The sequence below is a fragment of the Macrobrachium rosenbergii genome, chromosome 11 (assembly GCF_040412425.1).
Source record: "Macrobrachium rosenbergii isolate ZJJX-2024 chromosome 11, ASM4041242v1, whole genome shotgun sequence".
NCBI classification, from domain to species: domain Eukaryota; kingdom Metazoa; phylum Arthropoda; class Malacostraca; order Decapoda; family Palaemonidae; genus Macrobrachium; species Macrobrachium rosenbergii.
Genome location: NC_089751.1, coordinates 22,312,044 through 22,333,326, shown reverse-complemented (window position 1 = coordinate 22,333,326; position 21,283 = coordinate 22,312,044). Strand labels below are relative to the sequence as shown.

Sequence of the window (21,283 nt, the reverse complement as noted above, 5' to 3'; positions counted from 1 at the left end):
AATAATAAAATAATAATGAAGGAAATCTTAATCGGGTGAGGAACTGCAGCGTCAAAACAAACCTTAACATTTTCTTCTGTCCTTTATTCACATTCTTATGCTAACAACGTTTTGGACAACTGTCCATCTTCAGGTTCTGTAAAAGGTTAAAAGCTAACACATTTATACCCAAAAAACATAAAATGAATTAATACAGTCAATAACCAGATAATGATAATAATGGATCTAAATTAAAATAGTTTCGGGATGAAGGCAGAGTTTTCTATATTTAAAATAAGTTTTAATTTTTCTATACAACAGGTTTCTAACAGCCTTAGCTCAGTTTCAAACCGAGCTTAACATAAAATACTGAAATCCGAAAAATTAAAATGAACGTTGCATGAGCCATGGCAGTGCTGTCTTATGGAGGACTGAGGTGGCTTACCTAGAGGTAAAAGGGTTCTTGAGCTTATGCCTATGTTCAAAAGCTCTGGTAGACAACAGTTTCGTCGAACTACCCACGTATTCCGAACTACACTTCGGACACAGAAATTAGTATAAATCATTGAACACAGTTCACTAGTCAACGCCTCCTTTGATTTGAACAGATTGTCAGTTTTAAAATTATTATGAAATGCCATTCGAATCTTTACATCTTTCAAGAATGTTTTGATCGTTTCTTTTGTTTTTCTTCTATTAAACCGCCGATTTTATTTGATACATAAGGAAATCTGAAACATAACGCTTGGTCTTTTTTGTTTCTTTTACCCCATTATAGTTTATGATGTCATTGAGAAGGGTCGTTAACTTCCTGTAAATTAGCCCATCTGGGTAACCGTTGTTGTTAGTGTCTTAAAAAACGTTACTTACTTCTGAAAAAGGAAGCAATTCTCCGGACTTCGTTTAAATTTCTTAACTGAATGTAGTATAAGATACAAATTAAAAAAACTTCAGCACTCTACTTTTCAGAGCCTACAGGTTGTCCTCGAAATTTACGTAGAAAAATTAAAACCTTACTTAAATATACTGTAGATAACTCTGCCTTCAGCAGGAAACTATTTTATTTTAAATCCATTTTTATCATTATCTGGTTATTGATTCTATTCATTTTATATTCATTTTGTTTTTTGGGGTATAAACGCTGTTAGCATAAGAATGAGAATAAAGGAGAGAAGAAAATGTTAAGGTTTGTTTTGACGTTACAGTTCCTCACCCGATTAAGATTTCCTTCATCTGAACACTTCATTACTACAGTAATAATAATATTAATAATAATAATAATAATAATAATAATAATAATAATAATAATTAGTCGACGAACATTGACGTCCAAACTAATAACACCAGAAAAAGATACACTGAAATTTATTTATATTTTCTTGTTATGTAAAATTTTTACAGATGGACAACATCCAAAATACTGTTCTAACTTTCGAAGGCTCCAGCTATTACCAGCAGTGTCCTTGCTGAAAATGAGTTTCTGAGCCCATCACACTACTGGAAATGAGTTTTTGTATCCCTCTGATTAATCTTGTGTATTTTTTTTACCTTTGTATATTATAGTATACCAAACATTTAGCTTCCTAGATGACATCAACAACAATTTAGTTCTGAAAGTCAAGCCTATTGGATCTGGTCAAAAGGACAAGCAGGGCATCACGTCTAAAGGACCGAGAGAGAAGGATTACTGAAAATACCCAGACTGAAGCAAGGCAAAGGATTAGCGAGGGCCCTGGGGAGGTATTCAAAGGACCAAGGACAAGACCAAGCACTAGGAGGCATTAGAAGATATGTAAACAGGTCAAAGGAATGAAACCTTGCAGGCTGCTCTAGGCAATGTTTAGACCTTGGCTCTATGGGCAAGAGCCCGTGCCAGCACAAGGATAGCTTAATCTACAACTACTTTGAAGATGACAGTAGGAGCTATCGTAGGCTAAGAGAAGTATGTTGTAAACTGTTCAAAAAATGTGTATAGTGAAAAAAAATTCAATTAATGGGTCTTTTTCTAATAATAATAATAATAAATTATTATTATTATTATTATTATTTATTATTATTAGGCAACACGTTTCTTGAAATATGGTGAAATGTCACAGATTTGACAAACTTCCACATACATATTGCCAATGTATGAAAAACGGCGAAAAAAGTTGATCAGCATTAAATCCAAAGCCCTTCGATGTGGATAAGTCAACTGTAGAGCTTGCACTACAAATATCTACGAATAAGACGTTCATATTAACATTCCTGCACAGCCGCATTTACCACTTTACACACAGTACACACTGTACTCTTTTATTTTAAAACCGTGACACTCAAAACAGAAAAGTACTTAAAGAACAACGGTAGGGCTACATTATTTTGCAAAACAAATACTAACATATATGTATGCGTAGATGATCGTAACTTTTTTTATATTTCACACATACATACACACACACACACACACACACACACACACACACACACACACACACATATATATATATATATATATATATATATATATATATATATATATATATATATATAGTATACAATTTTTATGAGGCTGTGTATTCTTCTTCCAAAGCAAATGGATGTAGCTGGCATCCCACTGAAAACCCTTTTCATAAAAGGTGACACAAGACAACTCAATCCGGCACACCTGGGTATCTGGCAATACCGGAGATCTTAACGTTGGCTCTCAAAACACGCCGAGGCTTAAGGCTAATGCTGCCTGTACCCTGGTAAGTAACGTGGAACCTTCCACTTATTTTCTAGGACGCCAGTAAATGTGTTAATGTTGTTTCTAAGTGTGCCTTGGACATGAAATTTCTCCATTTACTTCTTTTCTGCTCAGGTGCGTTTCAAATCCAAATGGCTAGAGGCATATGATTGAGCGCCAATGTTCGACAAGAAGAAATCATTGTATGATTGCCTCTTCCTCCGCATCTTCTCGGTGAAAGAAATCTATCATTTTTTTCAGAACTGAGGACTTTCTTCTTTCACGGAAACTTCGATGTTCCAGAAAATCTACTTTAGAATCACGGTATTCTGAGTATATGATTGCTACAATTACCTTGAAACTTCGAACCGCTAACACCGAAATGTCATCCTTCTTTTTTATGATACAAACGACTTGTATTCAACACAACATAGCAAGACTTCTTGAAACTGTCTTGACAAAGATCCCGAATTACTCCATAAAAAGGCGAAGTAAGAAGAGCGAGAGAAGCCATTTTATGACATTTCTCCCCATTTACCCGAATTACCTTCGACAGCTACAAACACATCTGAGACGCTGGCAGTGGTCGTTCTATTTCTCCGCGACGAAATGACTCCTGGCTGAGTTTACGTAAAGATCGCTGTTTGAGGATCAAAGTTTTGAAGAGAAGGAGGAGGAGGAGGAGGAGGAGGAGAGGAGGAGGAGGAGGAGGAGGAGGAGGAGGAGGAGGAGGAGGAGGAGGAGGAGGAGGAGGAGGAGGAGGAGAGGCTTTAACAAGATCATAAAGGTTAAGAAGGACTGAATCTGCGAGAAACACTTCAAATGCTTGTGTATCACGTCCCAAGTATTGTTATCTTCCTTTATGCTCCTTACACTTCATCGTTTTCATGTTGTGCATGGATAACGAGACTCGCTAAAAATAACGGCAATGGATAACGACACAAACTCAACTAAAGTGTATCTTTCAATTCTACAGACTGAAAAATCATCACTGTGAGACTGCACGTATTTGTTAGTATAATATATAAAAATAGCTCGGTACTTTTCCATTTAATGTACTTCATATCGAATTGTCACTCTTGAATATTCACCTGGAATGCCCACTCGGCTTGTAAGTTAAATGTGAAAACTTTGTTATAAACCCCAACACGCTAAGCAAATACTGGAAAAAGAAATAAAGCAAGCAAACATATCTGAGAAAAAATCTAGCATCTTCAGTCCCCTTATTGGTGTGGAATTCACAAATTTTATACAAAGACAAGTGAAGTAAGCACCACAACGCTTACTAAAATGCAACATTAAACCCCCTTCCAAATGAATTCTTCGAACATATCGTACTCCTCATCGCCCCAGCACACGCTTCTCTCTAAAGCGAGTTCAATTTTACATATAAAAGCCATTTCAGTCCTGATACTGCAGTTAGCCTACCATAATATACTCTAATCCTTACAAGAGGTTTGCATACACAAAACCTGACTGCAATCCAACGTAAAACTGCCATGGCCATTCCAGGGTATCCAAAACCTCTCATATTCTCCAGCGAGACCGTTAAATAAATTAAATAACTGCATGAATGATGTCTCTGGTCTCATGTTCTGTGTTAATCTACAACTATACTGGAGACTGGTACAGATTTAATTAGGTAATCGTATAACACACATACAAACAGAATGAAATATACGCCTTTTCTCTTCATAGACAAAATGCTAATTCTATGTGTATTAAAGACAAAGTACTATCACGCTGCACTAACAAGATGTCAGTTAGTCAAAGCTAGGCTACAAGATGACCATAAAAAATTTCTTTTATTTAATAAGCACAAAATTAATTTATTTCTTCAAATTAACACCTTACAGATGTTTAAGAACACACCGTCTTTCCCCATTAAATCCCGACAATTGTTGACGGATTGACTAATTTATGAAATTTAGGCTGTCAAGCCAAGTCTAATGCACTTTCGGTCATTCACAACTTAACGCCCCTTCCACACGAAGGGCAAATGTACAGCGGGCAGACAGTTACCAATTTTGTGGGTGGATGACGATCACGAGTGTAGACGAGAAAACCTGCCTGTGCCTACTGCCTGCCTTGGACTGTTTGATCTGTTAACACTTTAAAAGCGAGAGAATTACGGGCAAATCAGAGTGCCCGTCGTGTCTTTCCCCCTCGTGTGGAAGGGGTTTAGGCTAAGACAGTGAAAATAGGGACTTTGAGTGGTTGGACAGCAAGATAAAATGCGGTCCAGAAAAAGGAAATTAAATACAAAGCTCTAAAAAATAACAGCTCAAGGTGTTGGACAGCAAGACCGAAGAAGGAAGCCGGAATGGAGATAAAGTAAAAGGCCTAAAAGTGGAAGCAGCCAAGGGCCGAAAGGATGCTGCAAACTTCCTTTAGTAACGACAACAGTACACTATGTTAGGTGCATTAATGGCACTGACCTCTACGGAATTCAGACAGTTATTACCTCAGCTTGTACCTTACTTAACGAAATATATCCAAATACATCAAATCCCACATCCTTACCTAACAACATGAGCTTAAGCGGAAATGGCATCAATCAAAAATCCAATCTCCCGATTGAAACAGGGGAATAAAGATCAAGAAAGACCCACTGAAGACACTCCATGAGGATGGTTTTTAAGTGTCGCATGTCCTCTGGTATTTTCATTTATTCACAGCTCTGAAAGGATGCTTAAACATCCAGGATAAAACTCGCCGATTCATAACCTTTAGCACTTGCTACCAACTTGCTGGCTGTTTGAAATTACGCTGTACAACGTGTAGCCTACTGTTAGCGGGCTTCTATTATCAAAGAAAATAACTTAGCGATGCACTCAACTAGCACTATAATAGCTAACCGAAGATTTCAATCGTCATTTGTGATTGTGGTTGTTTAAACTGGTATAAACCTAAAGAAATAGTATAAATTTGTAAGAATAAGTGAACTGCTTCAGTGAATGGAAGCTACCAAGATACAAGTTTTCACCTTTCCCGAGATAAGACGAGTAACGACCAATCTCCAGTGTAGTCTTGGGTCCTTTGTGCCTGAATGTGCACATGCTCCAGCATTCTCTCATAATACTGGAAGGCCTTTAACCGCTTCTCGTTCTGCTCCTTCCATAACTATTACTTCTTTGACCCACCCTCTCCACTTCTCCTCACATGAATAAAACATTTCGAAGTGTTTTCCCGCCTTTGGAAACTACACTCCACAACAACTTCCTCAACGCATAACGCTTTCTAGTCATGGATCTCAGCTTTTGAAGTCATACCTCTTCAAAATCTCATCCGTTTTCTTCGTTAGTGCCCACATCTTTCACTACGTACCACATAGTAGAATGGAATGGAATGGAATTTAAATTTAGGCCAAAGGGTAAGCGCTGGGACCTATGAGGTCATTCAGCGCTGAAAAGGAAACTGAGAGTAAAAAGGTTTTAAAGGTGTGACAAGAGGAAACCCTCGCAGTTACACTATAAAACAATTGTTAGGAAAGGGTGGAAGTAAGAAGGAAGAAAGAGAATTTGAACAGAGGTACAGTCAAATGAAAGAAAGGCGTTGCAGCTAGGGGTCGAAGGGACGCTGCAAGAAACCTCAAGTTATGCCTATAGTCCACCGCGTGAGGTGCACTGATGGCACTAACCCCCTAAGGAGGCACAATAGTAGACTCATTCAAGTAACAGGATTTCACTTGGTTAAAATTGATGTGCTACATTAGTTGCTGGACTACCCAGTAGTCCAGTAGTTCAGCAACGTTTTCTGTTGCATCTGGCTGCTATTCCACAACAGGTTCACAATCCAGCACGTCGTCAAGGTAACCGGAACACTCTTCTACGAGGCGCTCCCTTTCTGAGTTCTCCTGTGCCACTATCTATTACTTTCCATGCAACACAAGACTACTTTTCTGGCGGGACGTTTCCTTTGCTTGCTAGCCTGTCACCTTAAACTTGTCTATACTTTTACCGAAGTAAGCAACAAGAGACTCTTGTGTTTATTTTTAATGGGCCTAAATATTTATCATAGAGATCTTAAGTTACACCTTTCAATCTTTCATACATTTATCATAGAGATCTTAAGTTACACCTTTCAATATTTCATATATCTAAATAGTGCCAATATAAATCTTTACATACCTGCACAGTATTTTCAAAATTACACATTAACATTGATGACTCATAGTGCTATTTCAAAATGCATTTTTATTCTTACATATCAAAATGGATTTTTTTCAATACGAATATTCTAAAATGAACCCCAACTTTCACTGTGAATATTTATGCCTCGCATGTTTATTAACATGTAAATATTTTGCGTTCTGATTTCAACATCACAGACGTGTCTGGTAATAGAATTCTGATGATCGCCTAAAAGACTGGAAAGCAGCCGAGGTAAATAAAAATAATGATAATTAAATAAGTAATATAATAAGTAATTCTACACCATCACTTGTAAAATTACAACTGCAGTACAAAAAACTAAAATATGTGTTTCTCTGTCTGCGTCTGGCACATGCTTAAATTTAGAAACTACGTCGCACGAAAACAATGCCATAGACGCTCGTTCTTTTAATTACTGCACGTGTGCAAAAGTTGTTTAAACGTAAACAATTTTAATTCATTTACCATTAGTGTCTGCGTTGACTGACGACATTTATGGCAATCCACGGCAAAAAAATGCATGCTAAATTATTTATTAATGCTAGAGAATTTTCTCGCACACCATTCACTGGATGAACGCATGTTTAAAATACGCTGAAGCCATAGACTCAGACCATTCTGTATACACGCTGGTTAAAACTGACACTTACAAAAACCATCTTGTGAAAAATACCTGCTTCTCTGACATACGGGAGTGTAAATACATATTCATTACATAGGCTACACAGCGGGCAAAAGCAAAATGTGCACAAATATGGAAAGCGATAAAAAGGCATTATTCAACAAAGCACTGCCATACAAACACATTAATGGGTACAAAAAACAAATGGTTTAAAGATTGCATTACAATTATCTATTTACATACAAAGGTCCAACATATCTCTAACAACCTTGCAAAGACCAGTCCTCCTCTAAATTTCTTGAAAACAAGAGGCTTGTCGTGAAGGTCGCTTTAATATCATTTTACCAACAGGCAGGTATGGAGCCTTGAATTTTTACTGGGCAATCACTGTAAAGTTTGCTCATAAAAATGTCCAAAGGTTTACGTCTAAAATCAATATTCTTTAGTTACCTGATGAATTAAGCTAATATTTAATACGTAATAATTTAGTCTACGTTTAACGACCTGGCACAACAGCGAATGACGCTTTGCAATTACCATACGTGTGGGTTAAGCGCAAAAAAAAAAAAAAAAAAAAAAAAAAAAAAAAAAATTAGTTTTAGCTGCAATTAATCAAAAGCATTAGGCAAAAATATTATTTGAGGAAAAAGGAACAACATTACGAGACCGACAGCAATAATAATAACACGTAATATTAGTCCCATTAAATCTAGCTGTTAACCTAAGACAGGAGTAAGCATGACAAGCACATGTATCAAGAGATATGGATACACGTAGTACCAATTGAAATAAAAACAAGTGCGTGAAACCAAGGTCTTTAAAACTGCTCAGATCTACGGAACCCGAACACAAAAATAAAATTTTATTTACACAACACGATGGCGATCCCGGTAGTGTGAACACCAATCACGTCTCTCCCTGCCCTTATTCAACATCACCCAACCCTCCCCTTTCAATCCCAGGCTCGAACACAATATCCTCGAAGGTCTACCGCTAAAAAACTAACAAAAATCACATTCAAATATCAACCTTTGTGAAACCCAAAGGAAAATATCAAGAATCCTGTCTCAGGCAATGGATGGCAACAACATAATGCTAAAGAGTCATCTGTTTTTTCTAGTAGTCGAGGTTTTTTTGTCTGTATGGCTATAGAAACTACGGTTCAATTGCAAGGTAATGGGATTTCGCCTATTGCTTACTACCAAAGGCACTTCAGTAACCAGAGATAAAACAAGGCTCAATGAAGTGGGTGACAAAATGCATTACCAGTCAATTCGTACCATGGTATTATAGGTCAATTTGCACCATAGTGATACTTTGGTATTTTCATTCAATTGGAAACTTTTTAAACTTAAAAAACCAAACAACAATGAATTTCGGATTATTTTTCACCGATCTGAGAATGAAGCCTATTTAGCTTGCTAATTCTCAAACTTTTTTATATAAAATCATGAAGATAAATGTATCTAAATGCAGGGCGAAGAGAGAGAGAGAGAGAGAGAGAGAGAGAGAGAGAGGCACACCCTCCAGTTATTCATAATATAAAGCAACTTTGATCCTCCCATTGTTTGCAACTGCACGACTTACCGTTGCGTCGCCTTGAAGTAACCCGTTTTTTGTAACATCAAATGTACCGGGGTGTACAAATGGAGAAGGGGGAATAGCGGGATGCGCGCATGCGCGTACGTCTTGGCCAGGAGGGGGATGTAGCAGTGAACGCCGCACGTTAGAAAGTGCCGTGAATAACAATCACATTAAAAATTTCACAGTAAAACAGAATAATGGGAAACGACAGAAGTAACTGGAGAAGGTTGAGAAGGGTCTCATTTACCTTGTTGCTAAGTTAACTTGCAGAGATATAAGAAACTTAGCGTTCTACTCGTTCTCTGTGTAGTTCTTTCTAGACCATGCATGTGAAGTACTGTACTATGTTAGCCTAGCGAATATAAATTTACCTTCATGTCTAGATGAATATACATATAAATGAAAATGCATATGAGAATCAAAAAATCTTCCCAAATTTCAAAACGTGAAAAACAACAGAAAATGATAACACAAGAAAATTTTATCGGCGTAATCAATACTATCATTATTTAAGTCTTGTATTCACCTCGAGAAATATCAATCGAAACGTTATTTACGCAGTCTGATATCTTTAACAAAGAAACTAATGTCGGGTATCATGTTGCTACTAGAAGGACCTTCAAATCCCATAATCAATGTGTTACAATAATTATTGACAAGAAGGAAATGCATTCTAATGAAGCAGGTGAAAAATGCCCCTCAAATTTAAAAACACAGATTTAAAACAGCTCTGTTAGCCTACAGAGCTTTTAAAACCCCCCCCAAAAAAAAAAAACTTCAACTCCTGTAGGTAATGTGACTTACCAGCCGTGACAACACACAGAGAACACAGCATTTGCATATCAAACAGATTCAACAAGGCAGTAAATGTTCCAACAATCTGACGTCATCTGACACTCAACCTCTAAACCCGCTCCCTCCAAGTTGAGCTTAAAACCAAGCAGGCATTCGAAAGAAGAATAGAACATTCTATATTGCCTGATATAAAATCCTTCAGCTGACACCTCCATAAAATTATGGGGTTTAATTTTCCAGGCAATCTTAAGTCTATACATGACCATCAATGGCAAAAACTACGAAAAGTTATCTGTCTACCAACCCAATATATTTACTGTGCACTGGCTTGTAATTTCCAGCAACAAAACATATTCCCTATTTTTAATGGTAATCTCAAAACGATCAGAGCCGTAATCTTAATCTGTCAATCTTACTGGTCAGGTAGTTCATTTGAGTCTAAAAAAAAATTACGGGAATACATGTATTTTAGTAACCAAATACAGTATCCATGACGTGATCATGTCATATATCTATTTCATGATCATAGAATAGAACAGAATATAGAATTTAGGCCAAAGGCCAAGCACTGGGACCTATGAGGTCATTCAGCGCTGAAAGGGAAACTGGCGGCACTAATCACCTACGGGGTATTTCATGATCATGTCTTCAGCACTGGAACATACTTCAAGAAGCATTAAAGGTCATTACTTCTCAGCAATGTAAAATATTACAGAGTGGTAAGCCTTCAGCAACAGACATCTTATGTACTTGATTACTGACACCCACCAAGATTCCGGGGTCATAAGCCTTCAGCTACGACACAATTTCTAAGTATCTCCAGTTATTCCAGTATGGAACATGTCTAAGTGCTTGCTGGTACCCTACAAGGACGTAAGTGATTTTAGATTCATTTGTGGGAACAAGACAGCGTTAGTTTGGATGATGTGGAATTGGGCAGTAGCCCACGTGTGTGTTTATGAGAGAGAGAGAGAGAGAGAGAGAGAGAGAGAGAGAGAGAGAGAGAGAGAGAGAGAGAGAGAGAGAGAGAGAGAGAGAGAGAGAGAGTTAGTCTTAAGAATGGATTCACCAGCGGTGTGAGGATTTCCATGTCGAGGCTCTTCGGTTTTTTATGGAAAATGTTTTAAGTAAGCACTGAACTCTCATGTCTAGCTTTCTTCTCTATTTCTCACCTCCACCCTATCTGTGACCCACAACAGTCATCTAACAACCAAGAATCTAATTCACTAATTAGGTCAACAGAGGCACACACACACACGTGTGTGTGCGTTTGCACGTGTTTGATTCTTGAACAGGACTAGTAGGGATAGGACTAGATGTGTGAGTTCCCTAAGAATCCAGTGCCTCTGTTGACCTAATTAGTAAATCAGATTCTTAGCGTTAGATGACTGTTGTGGTTCACAGATAGGGTGGAGGGGAGAAAGAGAGAAGAAAGCTAGACATGAGGGTTCACTGCTTACTTAAAAATTTATATAACATATATATATATATATATATATATATATATATATATATATATATATATATATATATATATATATATATATATATATATACACACACACACAAGCTTGTTGGCACACGCTGGAACCCGGGGCTGCTGTCTCCCCTACCCTCCTGATCCCTTACCTACCCTGCCCCCACTCGGGCGGACAAACAGGTCTGCAGGGGAGGGTGGATGTCTGACCTACCCTCTCGTTCCCCTACCTACCCCGCCCCCTACCCAGAGCAGACAAACCGGTTTGCAGGGGTGGGTGGCTGTGTCAATTCTCCCCTACTGTTATACAGGGTAGGAAAAACAAGATCAGATCCTCTCTGATTTTATCATTATTATATATATATATATATATATATATATATATATATATATATATATATATATATATATATATATATATATATATATATATATATTATAATGATATGTCTTATATGTGTGTTTTATGTAAATTTAATATGTTTTCTTTAAAATCTTGATATATTCTCTCTTGTATTTGTCATGTGTTGTGTAGTAGTACTGTTTATTGAAATATCAGGTCTCAGATCTTAAAAGGGTTAGTTGACTGTGTGATAAGATACATTTCTCTGTTGGAGTCATGTTTGCACAGCTGGGTAGGCCAATGTTTATTCATATGCCAGATGCCCAACCAGGGTAAACCCCTTTGTTTCGAAAGGTCCTGCCAGACCACTTAAGTTGTCAACTAAAAGGGAGATGAGGTGACAGGTTTAGATAATATTTGTTGACTAGGGCAGGTAAGCGAAGATTTGTTTCCTTATCTACTTAAACTGTCATTAAAAAGAGATATGGGATGACAGGTTTAGATAAGATGGTTAGTCCAGAGGCCTTTTTGTTTGAACAGGTGTACATACAGGAAATCACCTGTCAATTTAAAAGAATGTATGCTGACAACCCTAGATAGCTCTTTGGAGCCAGGAAAAAATTACCTTGTTCATTTTCCCTTCTCCAGGGGAAAAAACCTTGTTTATTCCCTTTTTTCCAGGGAAGATTCCCAGAGTGACCCATTTCCAAAAAATGCCTAACTGGCACCATAGGTTTATTCTCATAGTAGAATTTTGGGAGACTGTTCAGTCCAGACAGAGACTGTAGAGTTTGGTTAGGTTTTGTCTCTCTCTCTCTCTCTCTCTCTCTCTCTACTCTCTCTCTCCCTTCAGAAGAGAGTAAAATTTGTGGTCACACTCCAGACATATATAGTTTGAGATTTAAGTTTTGGTGAAACTGTTAGTCTTAAAGGCATCATATAAAAAGTGTTCTGAGCTGCAGCAAGGGATTTACTACAGTGATATAAGCTTGTGAAAGGTAAAGTGGTTTTTTACTTACTTTTACCATGGTAAAATAAGACTACTAAGGAGATTTTGCCTTAGTGAAGTTATTGCTGATAAATCTTTTGTGCATGTTTTGTGTATTCTTGTTTTTGCATTTTTTTGTGTGTTCTTGTATTTGTGCATTTTCTTGTATTTATAATTTCATAATTTTACCCCAATTTTTGTGTTGGTGATTTCACATTTATTTGCTTAACATTTTGCATATTTTTATACTTTAACAATGTATACTTGATTTGGTTTACAATTGTTGACATTCCCTTTTCAAATCTTTAGTAATTCTTAATAGTTTGAATTTTGCTTAGTTAACATAATTTCTTGATAAATTAAAGTTTTGTGAATTAATCTTGTTTAAGAATTAATTAAATCTTGTGTTGTTTTCAAATAATGGTAAATATTTTAGATTGTGAATTCTAATTATAAAGGTTGACAATTAGTGAATTTTGAACAAAATCCTATGCAATCATGTAGCATCACTTCTGAGCATGGCTGTACAACAGGGCAGATGAAAATGTGATACTATGAGCATAAGATCCAAGAATATACAGGAGAAAATGGGAGATGATGATTCTCTAGGCTACTTGGTTGAAGTGTCTTGGTCTTTAAAAAACAGCAGAAAGTAAGGTTGTGCTGGGTGATTTAACTGCACAAGTGATGGGGATCTATCTGACTTCTTCTTTCTACAAGGACGTCGTCGGTGACCCTGGTAGTTGTAACGCCAGATAACCCACAATTAATCAATCAATCTTTCTACAAGGACTGGGTGCTGTACAATCAATAATTGTAAAGGAAACATCCTCTTTGTACACACATAGTTTAGCACCATTCACATGCCAAGCAAGAAGGTAGCTAAGACTTCACCCAGCAAGCCTTGGGAGAACAAAGGCCTAATCTGCCTACTTACACAATGGTGGCCCAACAAGGCAACTAGTATCAGTCGAATAAAGCCATCCACAGATAACCTGTTCACTGAACAGAGTTCCAAGCTGTGGTGTTCAGCACTCCAAACACAATAAGCAAGAGGAATAGCACTGATTCTAACCTGAAATCATTGGGAGAAACACAGGCCTAGTGTGCCCACTCATGTAACAGCAGCAGAATGATCAGTACCATCAGTACTGGTTGAGCCAAGCCACAGCCAATCCATTCATGTAAAGGTGTTCCAAGTCATGGTAATCCATCCAATGGAGATCACTATGTTCAGTGAAAACCACTTTAGTAAAGGTCACAACAGAGAGGGCATTGCATTATCATGTGAATGCATCTCTGGGTCTGAATGCCAGAAAGGTTTAGACATCCAGATTGTTGCAGGGATGCTGGAAGATGTCTTCCAGAGGAGCCAAGAGGTCTGAAACAAGAGAGCAGAATACTGGGAGCTTCTTGTTTAGCTGTAAGATGAACGGATTAACAACTTGTGTTCCCAAAGCACCCGTAAAGCGTTTCTGTTACACATGGGTGTAGGGTCCATTTTGTCGCCCTAACTGCCACAGGCAACTGAGCTGGTCTGCCAACACAAGGTGAAGGTAGATTATCGTTTTTGTTGATTTATGCCACTACGGTCACACTGCTGCTAATCAACACTGCGAACTGGCCCCTCACACGGTGGTCTCAAATGCTTTCAGAAACTGCAACACTACACACACTTCCCTGAGAATGTCCCGACACCTAGGTCAGCTCCTCACCCCTTTTAATGCATAAAAAAACAGAAGCATCTTTGGAGATGGACAGTTCAAAGGAACTCCCACTAGGAAGGTTCCTGTCATCCAACAACCAGGTTAGGTCCTCTGTGACTTCCTGACTCTGAGGGGTACAGAATTAGAGGGAAGACAGCTGGAGGCCAAGCAATGCTGGTTCAGATGCCAGTGGAGTGAGCATTGACAAAAGTGCCTATGAAGCAAGAGCTTCTCCAAGAAGAGCAGGTGACTGAGGATGACCCGCCTAAGCCAAGTTGGTCGTTCATGTTGAGATAAAAAGTATGCTGTAACCTATTTGCTATATGAGCACAAGAACCTACTTCTCCAAGAATGTCACAATCCCCTACTCTATAATAAAATGAGTGAAGGCATTCTCTGTTCTGGAGCAACTGCACCTTCCAGGAAACCAGAACAAATAACCAGTTGGAATAGGGCATGTGGAATAAATACCTCATGAAAGCGGGCCCATGTTGAAACCATGGTGAACATTTGTGTAAACACCTAAGAGGTCGTTCCCAGTCCGAAGAACAAGGCTTTCAACTGGTAAACAGTACCTTCGCAGAAAAAGCAGAGGTACTTTGTAAAGGGCTTAATGGATGGATATTTGAAAATAGGCATCTTTCAGATCCACTCTCTCTAATGAATTCTGACCAGAAAGCATTTTCTCCATCTTGAATAAAGTATGAAGAACACTCATTCAACGGAGTAAGACCCCTGTCGACATTTCCAGCAAAAAAAGTCACCTGTACAAGCCCAGGTACAGGTCATCTACAACTTTCAGTATATTCTTTCCCAGCATTACTCTCATCTCTGACAATAAAGTTTGAACCCTGGGAGATGCTGGAGTGCAGACCAGGAAAAAGAATTGGTGTCTAAGAGAGGAAACTGGGGCAGTTGCTCTTGAAAGGTATGTGTAATCACATAGACTACCCAGGGCTCTGCCTCCTGTAGCTTCCACACTGTCCAAAGGCATGAGAGGTGTACCCGGGATCATGGCTGCTGGAGAAGGGGGCAGCATACTAAACCTCCCATCCCTTCATCCCCTTGCCTCCCCTTCAAGCTGGAAATGAAGTTGGAGGAACGGGTGTAAACGCTGGAATGGAGTGGAACATAAAATTTAGGTCAAAGGCCAAGAGCTGGGACCTATAAGGTCATTCAGCACTAAAAGGGAAACTGTGAATAAAAGTTTTATAGGTGTAACAAGAGGAAACCCTCACAGTTGCACTATGAAACAGTTGTTAGGAGAGGGTAGAAAGTAAGAGGAAAGAAAGACACCTAGCCCTTTTGAGAGGAAGAAGAATCCTGGGCTCGTTGTTTCAGTTTGTAGAGGTCTGATGCTGAAGGCACACCACCCCTGAAAGTTTGGTTGCTGTGCCCTTCGAAGCCCTGGAAGGCTTGAAGAGTACTGCCAAATAGAATAACATCCCATCTTTTGGAACACCTCTTTCTACTGCTTACTCTTCTCTACATATGTTCTTTCATCAAAATAGTTTTTTGTCAAAATATCCTTGCATAACAGGGAGGAGGGTGGTGTATCTAAAGTGCCACTGCATCTAATACAGAAGCAAATGTGGTATTCCTGTAGGAACAAGAGTTTGTTCACCTAACATCAAAAACTTACACCGCCCTCCACTATGGCCTTTGATCAGCTCATCACGGGTTTCCTGGATTCATGAAATTTAGGCCAAAAGCAGAGCACTGGGGCAACTTCAGCAATTCAGCACTCAAGACTGAAAAAAGGGTGTTGGAATGGTTGGACAGCAATACAGAGAAAAATGGCATTTTTATTAAAAAAATAGTTTTATATATACTGTACTTACCAAGTTACATTGCTATAGTTTCTGATTATTGCGGCAGCTTAAAATTTTGAACCTCGCAGGTAGCGCTTCTATTGTTTTAGTGTAGACACTAGCCCCGCCTACTTTCGGGGAAGAATATGACAACACGGCTGGAGAGCTCAATCCGTTTATGCCTTACGTCCATGAGAGAGGAGGAGGGAGGGCTCTAATCATGTAATTACTTGGTAAGTATATATAAAATTTTATTTTATTATAAAAATGAAATTTTTATATAAGTAACTTACAAAGTAATTACATTCTGAATCCCACACTGACAGGAGGTGGGATACATGGACATATACTACTCAAAAACACTCGGTAATGGAAATGAATTTGAAATAAAAAAGTAGCTAGCATTGGTGAAATGCTTGTTGTAACCTTATCTGGTGAGAGAGCTACAGCAAGACGATACTGTCTCTGGTTGGTCCTCAGCTCAACCTGTGGTGTATACGTATAGCCGTGGAACGCCCCAACTTCAGTGGGAGCTTTGCAGCGAAGGAGTACTTCCAAGGCTGACAAAGTGCTAACAAGTAGCCTTACCCTGGGCGTAGTACCACAAAACACAAACCAGACAATTTTGTTACCTATACATAAAATAAAATAATCACTATGGTACCCATTTACTATAAAAACAGACTGGTGGGTAACTCCAGGTACACACTAACCCCCGGCTCCACAAAACTCATCAGCCAGTATCAAGGCAAGGAGATACAGAATAGAAGGCATACCTCCTATGCTTCGTCCCCCAATATCATGCCAGCCACCAAAAGTGGGCCTAAGGTACTGCAGTTATCATACACTGTCTCAAATTATGGGTTGTGAACACTGATTTACAGCTCCAAAAGGTGGACTGAAGAATCCCGAGTAGTGATGTTACACATGAAAGCCAGTGAAGTGGCTACGGCTCTTATTTTGTGGGCTTTGACTTTAAAAATGGGTAAAAAATCCTCTCGAATTCCCGAGTGTGACTCGATTACATCTCTCAAAAAGAATGCCAATGCCTTCTTGGACAGTGGTCAGGAGGGATTCCTGACCAAGCACCAGAGGTTATTAGAGGGGCCTCTGATCCTCTCGGTCCTCTCAAGATAATGCCTTAGTGCCCTTACAGGGCAAAGAGCTCTCTCTTGGTCTTCTGCGCCAAGGATACATGTCAGGTTCTTGATGGTGTACAAATGGGGTCAGGGCTTGGAAGGGGATTTGTTCTTGGCCAAAAACCTGAGCATGAAAGAGCAGACTGCATTTCCCTGCGAAAATCCGACTTTTTTATCTGAAGCCTGAAGATCACTGATTCTCTTGGCCGTACCCAAAGCAATAAGAAAAAGGTTTTTCTTGTTAAACCTGTTGAAGAGATGGAGTGAAGGGACTCAAACAGAGGGCCTGAGAGCCATTTAAGAACAATGTCCAGGTTCCAGGCGACCGAAACCGTCTTCTCTTGCCTTGACGTATCAAAGGACTTAATTAGGTCACTAAAGTCTTGACTTGCTGACAGATCCAAGCCTCTATGCCTAAAGACAGAACCTAGCATGGCCCTATAACCTCTAATGGTTGATGTAGCTAAGCCTCGAGAAGACTTCAGAAAGAGCAGATAGTCTGCAATCTGTGCTAAAGAGGTTTCAGTAGAAAAGACATTGTCTTCGACACCAGCTGCGGAAGACTGCCCACTTTCCCTGGTAAAACCTAGACGAAGTCTGGCGCCTACACTTTGCAATCGCCTCTGTAGCTGGTCTTGAAAAGCCCTCTGCTTTGACAAGTTTCCTGACAGTCTGAAGCCTGTCAGAGTGAGAGCGGATAAACCTTGGTGGAATCGGTGGAAGTGTGGCTGTCTTCAGACTTGGTCTCTGAGGCAGAAGGCTTGGGAAGTCCACCAACAGCCTGAGCAGGACTGGGAACCACTCCTTCTGTGAGAACAAAACTTGTTTATGACTTCCCTGACCATGCTGAATGGCGGGAAGGCGTATAAGCTAAGTCGAGGTTGGACCAATCCTGGAACATGGCATCTGTTGCCCATGCCAGAGGGGTCCAGGGCAAGAGAACAATACAAGGGGAGGTGATGGTTCCTTGATGTTGCATGCAGGTCTATCGACGGCTTTCCAAACCGTTTCCACAGGTCAGTGCACACCTGTGGATTCAGCGTCTACTCTGTAGGGAGAACCCATCCTCAGCAACTTAGTTCATCCGCTAGAACATTCATCTTGCCCTGGATGAAACAAGTCACAATTCTGGTGCGATTCTCTTGTGCCCAGAGAAGATCCTTGGCTGCCTCGTACAGGGAGGAGTGAGTACCTCCCTGGTTTCTGATGTAACATAGAATGGTCGTGTTGTCCAAATGGACTGCTACTGTCCTTCTGAAGGTCACTGCTGCAAATGACTGTAGGCCCAAATGTATCGTCTTCAGTTCTTTCACATTGATGTGAAGTTCTCTCTCCTCTTGGGACCACATCCCAGAAATTTCCATGTTGTCTAGAAGAGCTCCCCAACCCAGATTTGATGCATCTGAGTATAAGGTTAAACTGGGGTTCAGAGGAAGAAGCGATTTCCCTACTAAAAAACCTTTCTTCTGAAAGCACCAACGAAGGTCCTCCTTGACTTCGGGCATGATGGGGAAAATGAACAATCCTGGAAGAGTTTTCCTATGCCAACTGGCCTGTAGGAAGAACTGAAGTACCCTTGTGTGGAGTCTTCCTAAAGGTATGAACATCTCGATGGACGAGACTGTGCCCAGCAGACTCATTCATTCATTGGCTGAGCAGGACGGGAGAGAAGAAGAAGCTTCAGACTGATAGTGCTATAGACCTGTGGCCCCCTGTTACAGGATATGGAGAGAACACGTCATCAAATTTAAGACCTCAGACAAGTACTTGGCTGTGTAGCCCTCCTGCACCCAACCCTAAGGCCAGCACAAATACATACTGGGCTGTTCAAAATTTAAATGGGGAGGGACTAGGAATTCAAGGCATCGCTTCACCAACCTAAGCCCAACCATGCTTCCTCGACCAGATGCAAACTTGTCTGAAAGGAGCTGGGAAAACACATAGAGGGGACCAAAAGTATTAAATTTGTAGACTTTTCAGACAAAGAGGGTCCTGATGTAGACGCAAGAGGAGAAATGGTTGATTTTTTGGGAGAAGCAGCAGGAATTACCGATGGCGCAAGTTTAGATTCTGCCACTGTCACTAAATTAATAGAATAATGATGATCATGAGATGACTTTTGAAATATTCATTGTAATTTGATGATAATTTGTTTTTCTTACTTTAAAATTCAGATGTCTATTACTGATAAAGTCTTGCAGGTATTTACATGAGAATGTTAGAACTAATAATAGACAAAGTCTGGCAGGTATTTACATGAGAATGTTAGAACTGCATTTATTTCATCCACTTAGTTTCTTTACATTATCAACATTCTTAGAAAAAAAAAAAAATTAAAATGTCGTCATCAAGGCAATCCTATCATTCCCCTATTCAGATTAAAAGAAGTGCATGGCCTCATAAATGTAATATATATTTTCAGAAGCTTTCATCTCTAACTGCAGGTCATCTTTGGCCTTAATCAAGAGATATTTACTGTATATATTTTCTAATGATTTCTTTTGGTATTCTACCTGCATGTCTTCCAAGACACAGTATGTCTTTTGAGGTGTTACCACATTCACCTTTGTAGTTTGCTATTTACCATGCTGGAGTGGATAGTTCTCTTCCAACCACATTTTTAGAGCTTAAAATTGAGAATGAAGTGTTATTCATATCCTTTCTATTAGTCATTACTTCTTTAAGTTTCTTAGCATTTAAGTTACTAGAAAATGTAACGAAAGCACACATCATTTTTCCCAGTTACTCTGACAATTCTTTCAATTGTTTTATACTCTTTAAAAGCATTGTGCAGTTTACCAACGTAATTTTAAATTGCTGCACCAATGTGCTTTATCAAAATTTTCCATGCACATTAAGGTGTCCCAGTGTTTGTTTTGAGAAAATAGCTGTTTTCATAGTTATCAGCAGAATTCGCTACCAGTGCCAGGTGATTGTCTATGGGTTCATAGGTAGGGGGGTTATTTGGGTATTTTCCATAAAAACAAAAAATAAACAAATTTCTTACAACCTTGAAAAGATACTTCTTTTCTACAGAACATTACTCCATCAATGGCAGCAACAAAGAAAGAGGCAAGCTCAACAGAACACAACAGAAAGCAAAACACTAGGTGACAGCCAAAGAAAAAGTACTTGGTGACACTGGTTGAGTGAGGGGTATTCTCCCATAACCATCAATTAATGACCTAGTTAATAGGTTCACTGACTGTCTCTGTATCACAATAAAGGATATTTATACATAAAAGGCGATGATTTGTGTTTCGATAGGAACAAGGCGACTAACAATATCTTCGATAGGAACAAGGCAACTAACAATATCTTCAAACTTCAGCTAAATGGTAGAAAGCAAGATATCTTCACCAAACAGCTGCAGAAAAATTGCTTAACGACAGTAGGTGAGTCAGCTAGAACTGTCGTTGGAACTTGTAACCAAGTTCCAACGACAGTTCTAGCTTGCTCTGAAGAATAATCTACATAAAAGCAGGTGGTATGTATTCCTGCAGGAACAAACTGATAGTTTACTGACATGTAAGTAAGCAGTACCAGGCCACTTGCCTGCCTGACATCACTTAACCCTCTCATTAATAAACTTCAACAACCATTTCAAACTAGTGCCATAAATACTCCTTGGTAATATTTATCACTATTATTATTCAGCAGATGAAGCCTATTCATAAGGAACAAGCCAACAGGGGGCCACTGACTTGAAATTCAAGCTTCCATAGAATATGGTGCTCACTAGGAAGTAAGAGAAGGTAAAAGGAAATCCAGAAAGAGATCACACTTATTAAAAAGAAAAAAAAATTAATAAATGGATAAAAATGTACTGAAATGCAAGAATAGCATTAGGGTAGTAATCACTGCATCTTTGAACTTTTGAAGTTCCAGTTGCACAACATCCTCAGGAATAAAAGACCTCTGGAACTGGAGAAGTTCGACAGCAAGGCACATTTACTGCATACTGTTTCTGCTGTTCAG

At 39.1% G+C, this 21,283-nt stretch overlaps 1 protein-coding gene across 1 annotated transcript in view; it reads right to left on the bottom strand.

Annotated features, from left to right (window-relative positions):
- The window catches only part of LOC136843230 (alkylglycerol monooxygenase-like), a 790,153-nt gene that overhangs the window by 767,681 nt on the left and 1,189 nt on the right, over positions 1-21,283 (bottom strand). The window lies entirely within an intron of this gene.